General features: G+C 42.3%; 1 protein-coding gene across 1 annotated transcript in view; it reads right to left on the reverse strand.

Annotated features, from left to right (window-relative positions):
• Positions 1 to 8582, reverse strand: part of pkmyt1 (protein kinase, membrane associated tyrosine/threonine 1) — a 29734-nt gene extending 21152 nt beyond the window's left edge. The window contains exon 1 of the mRNA XM_028814934.2: positions 8305 to 8582. The gene's annotated coding sequence lies outside the window, so the exon portion shown is untranslated. The remainder of the gene's footprint in view (positions 1 to 8304) is intronic.
• Positions 8583 to 17356: the final 8774 nt, after the last annotated feature.

Raw genomic sequence — 17356 nt, forward strand, 5'->3', positions numbered from 1 at the left:
ATATATATGTAGATATGTATATATATATATGTGTATATATATGTAGATATGTATATATATATGTGTATATATATGTAGATATATATATATATATGTGTATATATATGTAGATATATAAATATATATATATATATATATGTAGATATATAAATATATATATATATATATGTAGATATATAAATATATATATATATATATGTAGATATATAAATATATATATATATATATATATATATATATATATATATATATATATGTGTGTGTGTGTATGTATGTATGTATGTATGTATGTGTGTATATATATATGTATGTGTATGTATGTATGTGTATATATATGTAGATGTGTATATGTGTATATGTGTATATGTACATATGTATATATATGTATATATGTACAGTAATCCCTCCTCCATCGCGGGGGTTGCGTTCCAGAGCCACCCGCGAAATAAGAAAATCCGCGAAGTAGAAATCATATGTTTATATGGTTATTTTTATATTGTCATGCTTGGGTCACAGATTTGCGCAGAAACACAGGAGGTTGTAGAGAGACAGGAACGTTATTCAAACACTGCAAACAAACATTTGTCTCTTTTTCAAAAGTTTAAACTGTGCTCCATGACAAGACAGAGATGACAGTTCCGTCTCACAATTAAAAGAATGCAAACATATCTTCCTCTTCAAAGGAGTGAAGCAAACAAATCAATAGGGCTGTTTGGCTTTTAAGTATGCGAAGCACCGCGGCACAAAGCTGTTGAAGGAGGCAGCTCACACCCCCTCCGTCAGGAGCAGGGAGAGAGAGAGAGAGAGAGAGACAGAGAAAAATCAATACATGCCCTTTGAGCTTTTAAGTATGCGAAGCACCTTGCAGCATGTCGCTTCACGAAGCAGCTGCACACAGAAGGTAGCAACATGAAGATAATCTTTCAGCATTTTTAGACGAGCGTCCGTATAGTCTAGGTGTGCGAACAGCCCCCCTGCTCACACCCCCTACGTCAGGATCAGAGAGAGTCAGCGCGAGAGAGAGAGAGAAAAGTAAGTTGGGTAGCTTCTCAGCCATCTGCCAATAGCGTCCCTTGTATGAAATCAACTGGGCAAACCAACTGAGGAAGCATGTACCAGAAATTAAAAGACCCATTGTCCGCAGAAATCCGCGAACCAGCAAAAAATCTGCAATATATATTTAAATATGCTTACATATAAAATCCGCGATAGAGTGAAGCCGCGAAAGGCGAAGCGCAATATAGCGAGGGATTACTGTATATGTATATATATGTTTATGTGTGTGTGTGTATATTATATATATATATATATATGACAGCAACACTCATAACAGTGACAACACAATTACATATATATATGTAGATATGTATGTGTGTCAATGTATTTTTATATGTATGTCTAGATATATATATATATATATATATATATGTGTATATATGTAGATATGTAAATATATATGTATATATATGTGTCTGTGTGTGTATATTATATATATATATATATGTATGTGTGTGTGTATGTGTATGTATGTATGTGTATATGTATATATGTATATGTGTGTGTGTATGTATGTGTGTATATATATATATATATATATGGATGTGGATGTGTATATATATATATATATATATATATATATATATATATATATATATATATATATATATATATATATATATGTAGATATGTATATATATGTTTATGTGTGTGTGTGTGTATAGCAACACTCATAACAATGACAACACAATTACATTGACAATCATGTTACGTTATTTTTAAAATGTTTCCTTTTCTTTTTCATAACCTCTTTAACACACTACTTCTCCGCTGCGAAGCACGGGTATTTTGCTAGTCATCTTATATATAAACATCTACACACTGAAGTGTGTTTCTGTCCGTCCGTCCTGGAAGTGAGAGGTAGAGTCGGGGTAAGGGTTCCGCCACCTAGGAAACAGAAACTCGCTTAGCCGCTAATAACACAAGCGAGGCAAACACATCGGCAAAACAAAACCTCCGAAGAAAGACAGTCGCTTAGCCGCTAACATCGGCAAAACGGTATCCGTTTTACTTTTCCTCCTGCTGCTAATGCACAAGCGAGGCAAACATGTTGGCAAAACTAATCCTCCTAGGAGGGAGACGCCCAGAGTAGTTCCTTTCAATTACCCGACATCTCTGCATTTCAGTTTATTTTGTGACGATTTCAATAGTTTCCAGGACCCCAGGCTTTTTACAGCACAGGCTTACACAGCTAGTTTTATATATCTAAACCAAATTTGAATCACCTATCTGTAATTATAACCATAGTTTACTTGAAAATTCACAAAAGTATTCAGTTAAAGTACCATGTCCGGTTGCCGGAAGTGCCCGAAAAGTTGACAGGATTGCTTATTTTTGATATAAAGCAGTTGTACAAAATCTCACTGACCAAGGAGGGCAAAGCTTTCGAATTATCGTGTTTAAAAACAGACAGACATCATTTCCAAAAAATTGTATTTTCAGACTCAGGAAGGCCTAAAACGTTAAGATTCATCAAAATCTCGAGGTCGAATATTTTCACAATTCCTATACTTTCTCTATACTATGTATAGGAGAAAATAAAAAACAGATCATTTGATGCTAAAGCATACACGTACGATCAGAACAAACAAGTTTGAACATGTGGTGAAGTTCTCACGTATTAGCATTTTACTACAACAGTCCTCTAATGTGCCCACATTTGTATGCACCCGTCTTTCGTACACAGTACAAGAAGGTTCTTACTTGAACATTCCCTACAGACTTCTGTCAGTGGTACAATACCAATGAAAGATAATCAGTTCAACACATGCATTAAATAAAATATCAGACGATATATATAAAATTAACACTTGCAGCTATCACTATGAGTAATCCTTGAAAACTTATAACCTGAGGTTATAACCCATCTGCAATTCGAGTGGTGTGACGGCCAAATGGTCCTGAATAGACAGAGGAAGGAGGAAAGGGACTGTGCAGGACAGCTGACGTTTATAATAAAACTTTCTATTTCCAAATGTCACTGGTTGGAAATCACTCAGGGTGCCATTCCCTTTCTGTCTCACATCATCACAGAGACAGGCCAGTCTGTACCTGGGGCCTGACCAGCGGCAAAGACGGCCAATTCATAATCCATGGGGAAAAATAGAAAATTGCATAATTCACGCTGCAAATATCAACATGTTATGCATAGAAGAAGCTCCTTGGCTCCGACGGGTTGATTCTCGTACAATACAATCAAGCACAACTCCGACATTTTTGTACCTTGTCAGAAACCAAACTCAAATACACTGGTGAAGAGGACTCGCTCCACTCACAGGGAATGAAGACCACTTTCAGTCTAAAGATGGCAGATCACCAGGTGCCTCATGCATAATGCTGTGTGTAGAATTCACACTAAAACATGGCGTAAGGACAAAAGCGGAAATGTGCATATGCACAAAAAAATCCAGATGCACAAATCTGTGCATTCACCAACTTCCACATTCTTCTAGTACATAAATCCCGGTCAGCGTGAAAAGTAACGCACGTGCACGTGCCTGCTGTCCCGCCCCATCTCCTCCCAGAATTATACCTCTTTGAATATGCAAATCAATATAAATAGCCCTCAAGCTCAGCATTCTGTGAAAAGACAATGGCAAAAACATGGGAGAAATAGAAGAATTTCAGCGAATACTAAGTGGAGGCAAAGAAAAACGTACTATTTGTTGGTTTAAACAGTGGTATAAACAACAAAAGGAAGTTGATTGAGGGACATTGAGTGATGGAGAAACTCAAAAGTTCAAGTTCACAAAGTCGCACAGTACCCGAAATAAAAAAAGAAGTTGTCAGATATCAAAGTCGCCGTGAAAAGGCAAGTTGTAGCTCACCATCCGAGTGTCATATGAAAGCTTATTAGGGTACAGAGGGAAAAAAAAAAAAAAAAAAAAAATTGGTACACAGTATGAAAAAAGCTCGAAATGTCAACTGTAATCTTGAAATTTCCATTTTAATCACAGTTTATTTTGTCTTTAAAATAATCATTAAAGTAGAACATCATAAACTTCAACTTAAAATCGTTTAATTTACTAGTTTCTCAAATCTCATTGTAACTAATGTGGTACGTTAAATGCTTTGTTTTGTATTTGATCTTCTGTGTGCTCTGTGTGTGTGAATCACTATGTGCTTCTTAAACGGGCTTTCCCTTCCACCGACAGGACACAGAATCCATTACATTCATGATATTACAGCTCTCTGAATAATTAAAATACTGAAATGTATACTTGATATCATTTTCATGATAATAGGGATTAAAGCATGTATTAAACATGGGAACACGGTGGTGCAGTGATTGTTCCTGCCTCACGCAAGATGCTTGCTGCGCCGTGCGCAACCTTCGATGAAATAATTTATTTCAGCAGTACTGTCTCTTTCAAACGTACTAACCCCCAATTCCTGTCCTTAGTTTTCTTTCTCCAAATACCCAATCGCCACACAATCATCTCTGTAATAGACGTTAAGCTATCTATAAGCTTAGAACGCCGATTCTTCAAAACTTTTAAGGAACATTGAAATATCTTCGTAGTACATGTTTAATTATTCTGTCCATCTATCCTTCCAGTGTCACGTCAGCACCAGCAAGAATACAGCGCGAGGCAGGAACAATCCGTGAACGGAGCACCAGCTCCTCGCTAGCACTGTGGCACCATGTCCTCACATGTTTAATTATTAACAATACAGATTATTTAAATGAAGTTAAAGTTTTATCTGTACAATATAATAAACATATTTTGCTGCATTTCATCTTAAAAATGATATCGTCATCATATGTAAATACGCGCTTTATAAAGTGGCTCAAGTTGTGCAATATTATAACTGTATCGCAAGTTTACAATGAGGTAATTGTACTTATAAGTACAAACAGTTCTACAAGGAGCACTTGATGGACTGAGTGCATTTAGAGTTCTTGGGATGAAACTGTTTCTGAACTGCGAGGTCCGTACAGGAAAAGCTCTGAAGCGTTTGCCGTATGAGAGCAGTTCAAATAGGCAGCATGGCTGAGGCAGCGTGTGCTTGATGCTGTATATCGATAATTCTCTAACCAATCAGCTGCTGTAGATCTGTGATTCCCCACTTAGATACAATGATAAAAATACTCCGAGTGGTAATATGGAAAAAGATGATCCACTGTGACAACCCCTAACGGGAGCAGCCGAAAGAAGAAGAAGAAGAAGGTGCAGTGAGAGTAACAACGCTAAAGCAATTATGGTACTTAGAATAGTTTGACTATTCTGTGGACCATTCTATTGTTACAGGTTAATTACAATCAGATGCATTAAACAAATAAACAATATGCGGTTAATTTCAGTGTATTTATAAAGCCGCGTCAGGGATGTGGATCTAAAAAAGAAAGGGAAACCATACTGGAACAGTAGCACTGCTTTGACGGTGGGTGCCGCCAGTTTGCAAAACCAAGCGGAGAACTTGCGTACGCCAAGCATTTAGCTACCATAAAAATGTGCGCGGCTTTACGCCAAGTTTAGGTTTTATACATTGCAATTTGAGCATGCACCGTTTATACATGAGGCCCCAGGTCTGTCCTGAAGACTGCAGCCCACATCTCTCAAGATTACAGAACAAGGGCCATTTTTATGCTTCTTCTTGAAGAAAATATTGGGAAACCTTCTTTCTCTCACTCCAAAATAAAGATAATGCTCCCTCAGGGTTATATGTTTGGCCCTCATGCCACAAAGCTTCAGACAGTGGGGGCAGGAGGGTCTTTTATCTGTTGTTTAATCTAACAAGCTTGTTGAACTGAATAGCCTCTAGTCATATGTTAAAATTTCCTGCCACTCTTTCCTGGCTTTTTTTTTTTTTAATGTGTAAATTTACACCAAACAAATTCGTAAAGCTCATTTCCGGGTGCAGCTCAGTGCAATTCACTGCATAAATGGCTTTCATTGCCCCGAATTTGCTCTTTGATAATTGCTACAGTTTCTACTCACCATTCCGCCCACAAAATACATTATCAGGCCCCAAAAGACACAAAACGGTCCTTCTGGAAACTCCATGTGGATAGACTACAGCACCCATTAGCTTTAACATTCTAACGCACGTGCAAAAATTTTCCTCTAGTTAAATAAAAAGAACAAGGATGGATTAGCCAGGCCTCGAGAACCACCATGTCTTTTTAAAACTGTTTTAGTTTTTTTACTTCATTTTTGGTCTCATTTAGCCCATCTCCTTTCATTTGTTCCAGTTAATTAGCAATTTCACCACACCCTGGGCAGTACCCATCTTTGCCACCAAGTGCAAAGAATTGCTAGTTTTTCACCAATGCCTTGTATCGTGAGGCACTGTTTAACCATAATATTGTTAACGGATACTGAGAAGATTCCTTTCAATAATGCCACTAGCTCGATAGCCATCGATAAGCTGGCTTGCTGTGAAAGCATATCCTGTGCTCGACTGTCATCCATTCCAGGACGAGACCTTGTCTTGTGTCTATGACAGTGTTGCATTGTTACTAACATTTTGACGTCTGTACGGACACCAGCTTTTGCACCAGTAACAGAACGATACCGGAGTGTATACAAGTGTGTCATTGGTGACGTCATTGTATGTGGCTCCTCTGGTAAACTCAGTATCAAAGAAGGGGCCCCCTGCAAGTCTAAAAATCTTATCTGCTGCATTTCTTCTAGGTAGAGTCCAGCCATCAACATAGGTGACGGCTAGCTGACAATTTCAGGCAGAATGTCTGAGGCCTTACAAAGCATTCTGCAGGACACTTCACATCCCTTGATCACAGCCATACTGATCTCTCCATTTGTGCTCTTTCACAGGGCTTTAAAGACCCTTTTCAAACAAAAGAATCTAAGCTCATACTCAGCCTGAGTTCACAGATTTCTCCAGGCCCTAATGACCAACAAGCTTTTTTTAAATGTCTCCCTCCATCTTCTCTAATGGCAGCTTTTTCCTATACCTTTTCTCCTTTCATCTGCACTAACTTCATCCGTTCCTTCCCTTTCGCCACATGTTACTTACTCTTCCCTTTTCAGTGGCATTCTGTATTTAACCTTTTATCTTGATAATAACTTTTAAACTTTATTTTCAATTTATTTGTTGCTCTCTTTCTAACCACATAGTAGGTCTATTTTTTAGTAAGGTGTCATGGACATTGAGTCACACCAAAGAGTTACTGACCTTCTTAAATATCTGTCTAAACTTTCCAAACCAGCTTATCCTGAGCAGGGTCAAGGGGAAACTAGAGCCTATCCCAGCAAGCACTGGGGGTTAGGCAGGAACAGTCCCCAGTCAGGATGCCAGTACATCACAAAATGACACACGTTGGACAATTTAGCTTCGCCAGTCCTCCTAACCTGAAGGTCTTTGGACTGTGGGGGCAAACCCACAACCTATACACACATGAACATGCAAACTTTACACTGAACCCAGGTCTCCATACCAGCAGCGCCGATAACCCCTCGCCACCGCCCCCATTAAATATTTACCTTAAACGTGTATCTTTCTTCTTCTGAAGGGTCATTGCTTTCCTAACTATCGTCCCATAAAATTGTCCTACTTGAGTTTTTATTGTCAAAAATCTGTGAATGACAGGTAATACTAACATTCCCGGCCAAACCCCACAACTACGACTGTCCAAGCCAGCCAAAACCGAAAAATCGAGTGTGGTTAAGAGGGTTTTCCATAGCCCTGGAAGCTCCAGTCACACCACTTCAGTGTGAATGTGAAAGCGGCGGCCACCAGTGGAACCGGTTCGCTCGAACCAAACGTCCGAAGTCGTGTTAAGCAGCCCTCCCTCGGACTAGGAAAAAGTGACACCCGGCGCCCCACAATCCAAACACCCGTCCTGGATATACTGTTATCGGATATCAATAAGGAGCTGCAGGTGAAAAGGAATGCTATCAGACCAAATTACAATTTCGAACAATCTACCGATAAAACATTTTTTGTGAATTCCAGCTCGGGCTACTGCAGCTGTCAAACCCCAATGGCCATCTGGTGAGGCTGCACTTAAAATTAGCCAGTTCAAACATACGACACGACACGACAGACACGACACGACGACACCAAGATGGAGGGGAGGGGCCTCCTCCTCGTCTGTATACACGGGAAGATTAAAACTGTAAAACTCTACGTTTGTCTTTAATCGACACTTTCAGGTGACATAATGGCATGCGCAAAAAATTAAAAAACCACTCCAGGCAAGCGTGCAGTTATAATCGACTGCTTTTCATAGCAATCTGCGTTGTTATCAATCGGGAGAAAAGAATGAACTAAGTTTCTTACCTCTACCGCAGCCAGAAATGGAATTTAAAGAATCTGCCTGGCAAACATAACTACAGCATACTTCCGGCTTTTCAGATTAAATAGAAAACCGAAATGAGGGGAGAGTAGAGTCGGTAAGCACAAGCCATTGCCCAAGCCGGGATAAAGAAATGTTTCTTGTTGTTTTGTAAACTCCAAACGCCACTGACACAACTCCGCCGCTTGTTCTCTTCCTGAGCGGCTGCAGCTCGCGCCAAAAAACGAACTTTTGTGACCCTTCCATCAGTCTCGATTAGTCACGCCCTCTTATTGACGTCTTCAGCAGAGAGCTTCAGTTTACGGTAGCAGCTCTTTGAGAGGAGGGCGTGGTAAAACAAAAGGAAGGGGGTGGAGTTAAAGAACGACGCGACGCAAAACATCACAGTACTTGAAGAACAAAGTTTGCCCAGCAATTCGTAAGCATATTAAGAGTATTCCAGCTTCTTTTATTCCGATGATTAAAAACACGAAATTCTTCTTTCCACTTTTACATATTGGTGATGAGTATTGTATAATCCACTGTAATTATGTTGTTGGACTTAAGTGCAGCATTTGACACCATCGACCATTCTATTTTACTGCACAGGCTAGAAAATGATGTTGGGTTTACAGGCACCGTGCTCGCTTGGTTTAGTTCTTACTTATCAAATCGATTCCAATATGTACAGAAATGTGCTGACAGTACTCCATCATTATACACAGAAGTTCAATATGGTGTCCCGCAGGGCTCAGTACTGGGACCTTTACTGTTTTCACTGTACATGCTTCCACTGGGATCTCTCATTAGGAAACATAATGTTAATTTTCACTCGTATGCAGATGACACCCAGTTATACCTTTCATTTAAATCAAATGAAGTTTCTCCAATGTTGTCTTTAATTAGTTGTGTTAGTGAATTAAAGGAGTGGATGAATAAGAACTACTTGTCTTTAAATACAGATAAAACAGAGATGTTAATTGTTGGAGGGAATGATGCTGATCACAACAATATTTTGTCATCCTTTAACTCAGTGGGAATCCCAGTCAATTTTACTGAATCAGCCCGCAATCTAGGAGTTATCTTTGACTCTAGCATGTCATTTAAAGCACATATTACAAAGTTGTCCAAAACATGTTTCTTCCATCTTAAAAATGTTAGGAAATTAAGGCGCTTTTTAAATAAACAGGATTCTGAGAAACTAATTCATGCATTTATCTCTAGTAGGATTGACTACTGCAATGCGGTGTTCACTGGATGTTCAAACTGTTCTTTATACAGCCTCCAGTTAATCCAAAATGCGGCTGCGAGAATTATTACAAGAACAAGAAAATACGAACACATAACTCCAGTTCTTAAATCCTTACAATGGCTCCCGGTTAAGTTTAGGGCAGATTTCAAAATCCTTCTTTTAACATATAAAGCATTAAATGGTCGAGGTCCGGCTTACTTGTCTGAACTTATCATGACTTACAAACCTGAGCGCACATTAAGATCTCAAGATGCCGGTCTGCTTATGATTCCAAGGATTAATAAAATAACAATGGGAGGTCGAGCTTTTAGTTACAGGGCCTCTAAACTGTGGAATGGTCTGCCTGCTACTATAAGAGATGCCCATTCGGTCTCAGCTTTTAAATCCCGGCTGAAGACTCACTACTTCAGTTTAGCATATCCTGACTAGAGCTGCTGATTAACTGTACAGACTGCATCTCTGTTGTTAGTCATTAGCACTTAAACATAAGTAACTTGACAGTTATAATTGTATACTAACCCTCACTTATTCTGTTTTTCTTCTCGGTACTCAAATGTGGCACTTGGTGCCATGGCCCACCTGCCAAGTTGTTTTGTCTGCCTAAGGAAAAGTCATCCCAGATGGAGGATCGCAGGAATCGTGGGAAAGAGGGGTCCTTTCATCGGATTGGCTGGCCCAGCACTATTTTAGCCGTGGAATGGCCAAATGGGGGAGGCAGCTTGAAGGATGAGGTCTCCAGGACTCTACACAAATCCAAATCTTATCATAGGATATATCATCTACTGTTAAATTCTGCTCTGTACTTCTAAAATTTATATTTTTTATTTCTTACTATATTGAGGAATTGTTCTGTTCTGTGAACTGCATTGTATTGTATTGACCCCCTTCTTTGGACACCCACTGCACGCCCAACCTACCTGGAAAGGGGTCTCTCTTTGAACTGCCTTTCCCAAGGTTTCTTCCATTTTTTCCCTACAAGGTTTTTTTGGGAGTTTTTCCTTGTCTTCTTAGAGAGTCAAGGCTGGGGGGCTGTCAAGAGGCAGGGCCTGTTAAAGCCCATTGCGGCACTTCCTGTGTGATTTTGGGCTATACAAAAATAAACTGTATTGTATTGTATTGTATAAGTAAAGATTTTGTCAAATAAAGTAATTCGTGATTTTTGCACAGAGCCATTATATCCTATGTACTTTTGTAGAAACGATCCTTCCTTCATTTTTCGTCAATCTGTTTTAAAGATTCAGGTTCTTTGTAAAATTTTTGGCTAAAGTGCTAAAAGCAGAAAAATTACGGTTTCTTTCTTTCTTTCTTTCTTTCTTTCTTTCTTTCTTTCTAATTTTTTTCACCAAATAAAGTTACTATCTGGAATAAATGTATTTTGTATGAAATATATCTTCATTTTGGCTGCCTGGAATAATAATAATGTTATTTTTATTTTGTACCTATTTGACATTGATGACAATATTTTACATTACAAATTTATATTAACATATGGTTTCTCTGTATCTTTTTTGAAATTCGTTTTAGTTTTAAATGCTATTCCAGTGAACTTGCTGTATTAATGTTTAGTAAGTATTATCATTCAGCTTCCTAAGTATTCCAGATCTATCTTATGGACACTCCAAACAAAAATGTAATAATAAATGTATCCAGATGCATGTCCCTTTATCAAATCCAAGAGTGTATAGTTTATGAGTAAGGCATTATTAAAGATAAAATTAATTAGATAGATAGACAGATAGATAGATGCTTTATTAATCCGAAGGGGAAATTCACATACTCCAGCAGCAGCATAGAATTGTCAGAAAGCTTGGTTAATTGCTAAGAATGATCCTGTTTTAGCAAAGTTAATGTGAAATCCAATATAAAATTTTCCCAGATAATGTCCTTAGAAGTAAAATGTTTCTAGATATAGATATTAATTGCATCTTTTGTAATTCATTACCAGAAAATGTTCACTGCCTTTTTTTTTCTTTTCATTCTCCTGTCTCAAGAAACTTATGGAAAGAAATGTCTACTTGGATTGCCCAGAAATTGAGTTATTTCATTTTTTTCAAATTAAAGGATGTTATTTTCTTCTACCAGAACAAATCTAATAATTACACCTCCTTCATTTCTGATGATTTTTTTATTGTTATTATTATTTGAGACATATCCCATACAGGAGTTTGAACGTTCTTCCCGTGTCTATATAGGTTTCCTCCCACTGTCCAAAGACATTGCCGGTTAAGTGAACTGGCACCTCAGAGAGCCGTCCTGTCTTCCTTCCTCGTCAGCCTCTACACAACAGACTTCCAGCACAACAGCAGCGCTTGCCATCTATAGACATTTTCAGATGACTCGTCCTTCACAGGTTGCATTAATCACACAGATGAGTCCGAGTACAGGGAGGTTGTGGAGGACAACAACCTGCAACTCAACATCAGCAAAACAAAAGAGCCAGTGGTGGATTTCAGGAGTGCCAAGGGGCCTCTGAGATCAGTCACCATTTTGAAAGATACATGTCCTTTTAATGTCTTTTTAAGGTTGAAATTTAATTTAGACTGTAATAATTGTTGTGCTTATAAGAAGTATTTCTGAATGCTTTGAAATCACTTCTTTTTTTTTATTGTTTATGGTCTGGCACTTCCTGACTCAAAGTATGAGAAAGACCCCACATTTGATAAGCCATTGGACTCGTCTTTATGTCCAGTTATGCAAGATTTAAGGTTTCTTTATTTAGTCATGTTTACACAAGAAAACATGAAATTTGCCTTCTCAGTTGCATCTAATAACAGACACAGGTTAAGGTAAGGAGTTAGATAATGCATATTTACACCAAAAAAGGTTACAGGATATATATCAAAACCTTAATCATTATCTCCGATATTTCTTATTGAAAAGTCATATGGCACAAGGAAGAAAGGAGTTTCTGGTGCGATTTGTGTGGGTTTTCAAAGCGACTCTCCTTCCTGATTTACTGAAGTTTAGTTTTACGTGTAATGGATGTCTGTCATCAGTTGAGATGATTTCCACTTTCTTTAACATTACCCCCCCTCCTTTAACCGTCACCTTATCGTGGTGGAGGGGTTTGCGTGTCCCAATGATCCTAGGAGCTCTGTTGTCCGGGGCTTTATGCCCCTGGTAGGGCCACCTAAGGCAAACTGGTCCTAGGTGAGGGATGAGACAAAGAGCGGTTAAACAAACCTCCTATGAAGAAAAACCATTTTGGACGGCGTTTTCCCTTGCCCGGACGCGGGTCACCGGGGCCCCACTCTGGAGCCAGGCCTGGAGGTGGGGCTCGATGGCGAGCGCCTGGTGGCCGGGCCTGCACCCATGGGGCTCGGCCGGGCACAGCCCGAAGAGGCAACGTGGGTCCCCCTTCCCATGGGCTCACCACCTATGGGAGGGGCCAAGGAGGTCGGGTGCAGTGTGAGTTGGGTGGTGGCCGAAGGCGGGGACCTTGGCGGTCCGATCCTCGGCTACAGAAACTGGCTCTTGGGACGTGGAATGTCACCTCTCTGAAGGGGAAGGAGCCTGAGCTAGTGCGCGAAGTTGAGAGGTTCCGGCTAGATATAGTCGGGCTCACCTCGACGCACAGCTTGGACTCTGGAACCAATCTCCTTGAGAGGGGCTGGACTCTCTACCACTCTGGAGTTGCCCCCGGTGAGAGGCGCCGAGCAGGTGTGGGTATACTTATTGCCCCCCAACTTGGAGCCTGTACATTGGGGTTTACCCCGGTGGACGAGAGGGTAGCCTCCCTTCGCCTTCGGGTGGGGGGACGGGTCCTAACTGTTGTTTGTGCGTATGCACCGAACAGCAGTTCGGAGTACCCACCCTTTTTGGAGTCCCTGGAGGGGGTGCTAGAGGGCATACCTTCTGGGGACTCCCTCGTTCTGCTGGGAGACTTCAATGCTCACGTGGGCAATGACAGTGAGACCTGGAAGGGCGTGATTGGGAGGAATGGCCCCCCTGATCTGAACCCGAGCGGTGTTTTGTTATTGGACTTCTGTGCTCGTCACGGATTGTCCATAACGAACACCATGTTCAAGCATAGGGGTGTTCATATGTGCACTTGGCACCAGGACACCCTAGGCCTCAGTTCGATGATCGACTTTGTGGTTGTGTCGTCGGACTTGCGGCCACATGTCTTGGACACTCGGCTGAAGAGAGGGGCGGAGCTGTCAACTGATCACCACCTGGTGGTGAGTTGGCTTCGATGGTGGGGGAGGATGCCGGTCAGGCGTGGTAGGCCCAAACGTGTTGTGAGGGTCTGCTGGGAACGTCTGGCAGAGCCCCCTGTCAGAAGTAGCTTCAACTCCCACCTCCGGCAGAACTTCGACCACATCCCGAGGGAGGTGGGGGACATTGAGTCCGAATGGGCCATGTTCCGTGCCTCTATTGTTGAGGCAGCTGACCGGAGCTGTGGCCGTAAGGTGGTCGGTGCCTGTCGTGGCGGCAATCCCCGAACCCGCTGGTGGACACCGGCGGTGAAGGATGCCGTCAAGCTGAAGAAGGAGTCCTACAGGACCCTTTTGTCCTGTGGGACCCCGGAGGCAGCTGATAGGTACCGGCAGGCCAAGCGGAATGCGGCTTTGGTGGTTGCTGAGGCAAAAACTCGGGCGTGGGAGGAGTTTGGGGAGGCCATGGAGAATGACTTTCGGACGGCTTCGAGGAGATTCTGGTCCACCATCCGGCGTCTCAGGAAGAGGAAGCAGTGCAGTGTCAACACTGTATATGGTGGGGATGGTGCGCTGCTGACCTCGACTCGGGACGCTGTGGGTCGGTGGGGGGAATACTTCGAAGACCTCCTCAATCCCATTAACATGCCTTCCAATGAGGAAGCAGAGCCTGGGGACTCAGAGGTGGGCTCCCCCATCTCTGGGACTGAGGTCACCGAGGTGGTCAAAAAACTCCTTGGTGGCAGGGCCCCGGGGGTGGATGAGATACGCCCGGAGTTCCTCAAGGCTCTGGATGTTGTAGGACTGTCTTGGCTGACACGCCTCTGCAACATCGCATGGGCATCAGGGACAGTGCCTCTGGATTGGCAGACCGGGGTGGTGGTCCCCCTCTTTAAGAAGGGGGATCGGAGGGTGTGTTCCAACTACAGAGGGATCACACTCCTCAGCCTCCCTGGAAAAGTCTATTCAGGGGTCCTGGAGAGGAGGGTTCGTCGGATAGTCGAGCCTCGGATTCAGGAGGAACAGTGTGGTTTTCGTCCTGGTCGCGGAACAGTGGACCAGCTCTATACCCTTAGCAGGGTCCTGGAGGGTGCATGGGAGTTTGCCCAACCAGTCTACATGTGTTTTGTGGACTTAGAAAAGGCATTCGACCGTGTCCCTCGGGGAATCCTGTGGGGGGTACTCCGAGAGTATGGGGTACCGGCCCCCCTGATAAGGGCTGTTCAGTCCCTGTACGATCAGTGCCAGAGCTTGGTCCGCATTGCCGGCAGTAAGTCGAACCCATTTCCAGTGAGAGTTGGACTCCGCCAGGGCTGCCCTTTGTCACTGATTCTGTTCATAACTTTTATGGACAGAATTTCTAGGCGCAGCCAGGGTGTTGAGGGGGTCCGGTTTGGTGGGCTCAGGATTGGGTCACTGCTTTTTGCAGATGATGTTGTCCTGTTTGCTTCATCAGGCCGTGATCTTCAGCTCTCTCTGGATCGGTTCGCAGCCGAGTGTGAAGCGGCTGGGATGAGAATCAGCACCTCCAAATCCGAGACCATGGTCCTCAACCGGAAAAGGGTGGAGTGCCCTCTCAGGGTTGGTAGCGAGATCCTGCCCCAAGTGGAGGAGTTCAAGTATCTCGGGGTCTTGTTCACGAGTGAGGGAAGAATGGAGCGTGAGATCGACAGGCGGATCGGTGCGGCATCCGCAGTAATGCGGGCGTTGCATCGGTCTGTCGTGGTGAAAAAGGAGCTGAGCCGCAAGGCGAAGCTCTCAATTTACCAGTCGATCTATGTTCCTACCCTCACCTATGGTCATGAGCTATGGGTAGTGACCGAAAGAACGAGATCGCGAATACAAGCGGCTGAAATGAGTTTCCTCCGCAGGGTGTTTGGGCTTTCCCTTAAAGATAGGGTGAGAAGCTCAGTCATCCGGGAGGGGCTCAGAGTAGAGCCGCTGCTCCTCCGCATCGAGAGGAGTCAGATGAGGTGGCTCAGGCATCTGATCAGGATGCCTCCTGGACGCCTCCCTGGTGAGGTGTTCCAGGCACGTCCAACCGGGAGGAGGCCCCGGGGAAGACCCAGGACACGCTGGAGGGACTATGTCTCTCGACTGGCCTGGGAACGCCTTGGGATTCTCCCGGAAGAGCTAGAAGAAGTGGCCGGGGAGAGGGAAGTCTGGGCATCTCTGCTCAAGCTGCTGCCCCCGCGACCCGACCTCGGATAAGCGGGAGACAATGGATGGATGGATGGATGGATTAACATTGCCCTTTGACACACACTAGTCACATCATCTACATCAGCCCCAATAACTTTAGCTGCATACTTCGTAATCTGCTGGAGCTTTTTTGAGTTTTGGTTTGTCAGACTATTAAACCAAGCAATGAAACTGAAAGTGATCACAGACTGGATCACACTGCGATAAAAGGACATCATGAGGTCCTTGTCTACTTTAAATAGTTTGAGTTTATGGAGGAGAAATAAGCGCTGGTTGCATTTAAAGAATATTTTTTTTGTATTAATATTCCAGTTAAGATTGTTATCTAGGTTAGTTCCTAAGTATTTATATTCAGTCACTATTTCTACCTCCTCTCCCAGAACTACAATGGGTGAACATACAGATTTCTGTCTCTTAAAATCAAATATCATTTCTTTGGTCTTTTTTACAACCAGAGTGTGAGAGAGTTTTTATTGCACCGGTTTACCATACAGTCCACTTGATTTAAGTAGTGGCTTTCATCCTCCCCAGATATGCCTCCTATGAGCATGGTGTCATCAGCATGCTTGATAATGGAGCAGTGGTCATTGTTCTGTCTCAGGTCACTTGTGTACAGAGTCAGCAGTAATGGTGATAAGACACACCCCTGTGGACTTCCTGTGTCTGAATGAATCTTCTTCTTCTTTCGGCTGCTCCCGTTAGGGGTTGCTACAGCGGATCATCTTCTTCTATATCTTTCTGTCCTCTGCATCTTGTTCTGTTACACCCATCATCTGCATGTCCTCTCTCACCACATCCATAAACCTTCTCTTAGGCCTTCCTCTTCTCCTCTTCCCTGGCAGCTCTATCCTTAGCACCCTTCTCCCAATATACCCAGCATCTCTCCTCTGCACATGTCCAAACCAATGCAATCTCGCCTCTCTGACTTTGTCTCCCAACCGTCCAACTTGAGCTGACCCTCTAATGTCATCATTTCTAATCCTGTCCATCCTCGTCACACTCAACGCAAATCTTAGCATCTTTAACTCTGCTACCTCCAGCTCTGTCTCCTGTGCCACCGTCTCCAACCCATATAACATAGCTGGTCTCACTACCGTCCTGTAGATAGATAGATAGATAGATAGATAGATAGATAGATAGATAGATAGATAGATAGATAGATAGATAGATAGATAGATAGATAGATAGATAGATAGATAGATAGATAGATAGATAGATAGATAGATAGATAGATAGATAGATAGATAGATAGATAGATAGATAGATAGATACTTTATTAATCCCAATGGGAAATTCACATGTAGACCTTCCCTTTCACTCTTGGTATCTGTCACAAATTACTCCTGACATTCTTCTCCACCCATTCCACCCTGCCTGCACTCTCTTTTTCACCTCTCCTGTGTTTGAATGAATGACTATTGAAAAAGTGTCCTATACTTTAACTGT

This window comes from Erpetoichthys calabaricus, chromosome 12, assembly GCF_900747795.2.
Source record: "Erpetoichthys calabaricus chromosome 12, fErpCal1.3, whole genome shotgun sequence".
Taxonomy (NCBI): domain Eukaryota; kingdom Metazoa; phylum Chordata; class Cladistia; order Polypteriformes; family Polypteridae; genus Erpetoichthys; species Erpetoichthys calabaricus.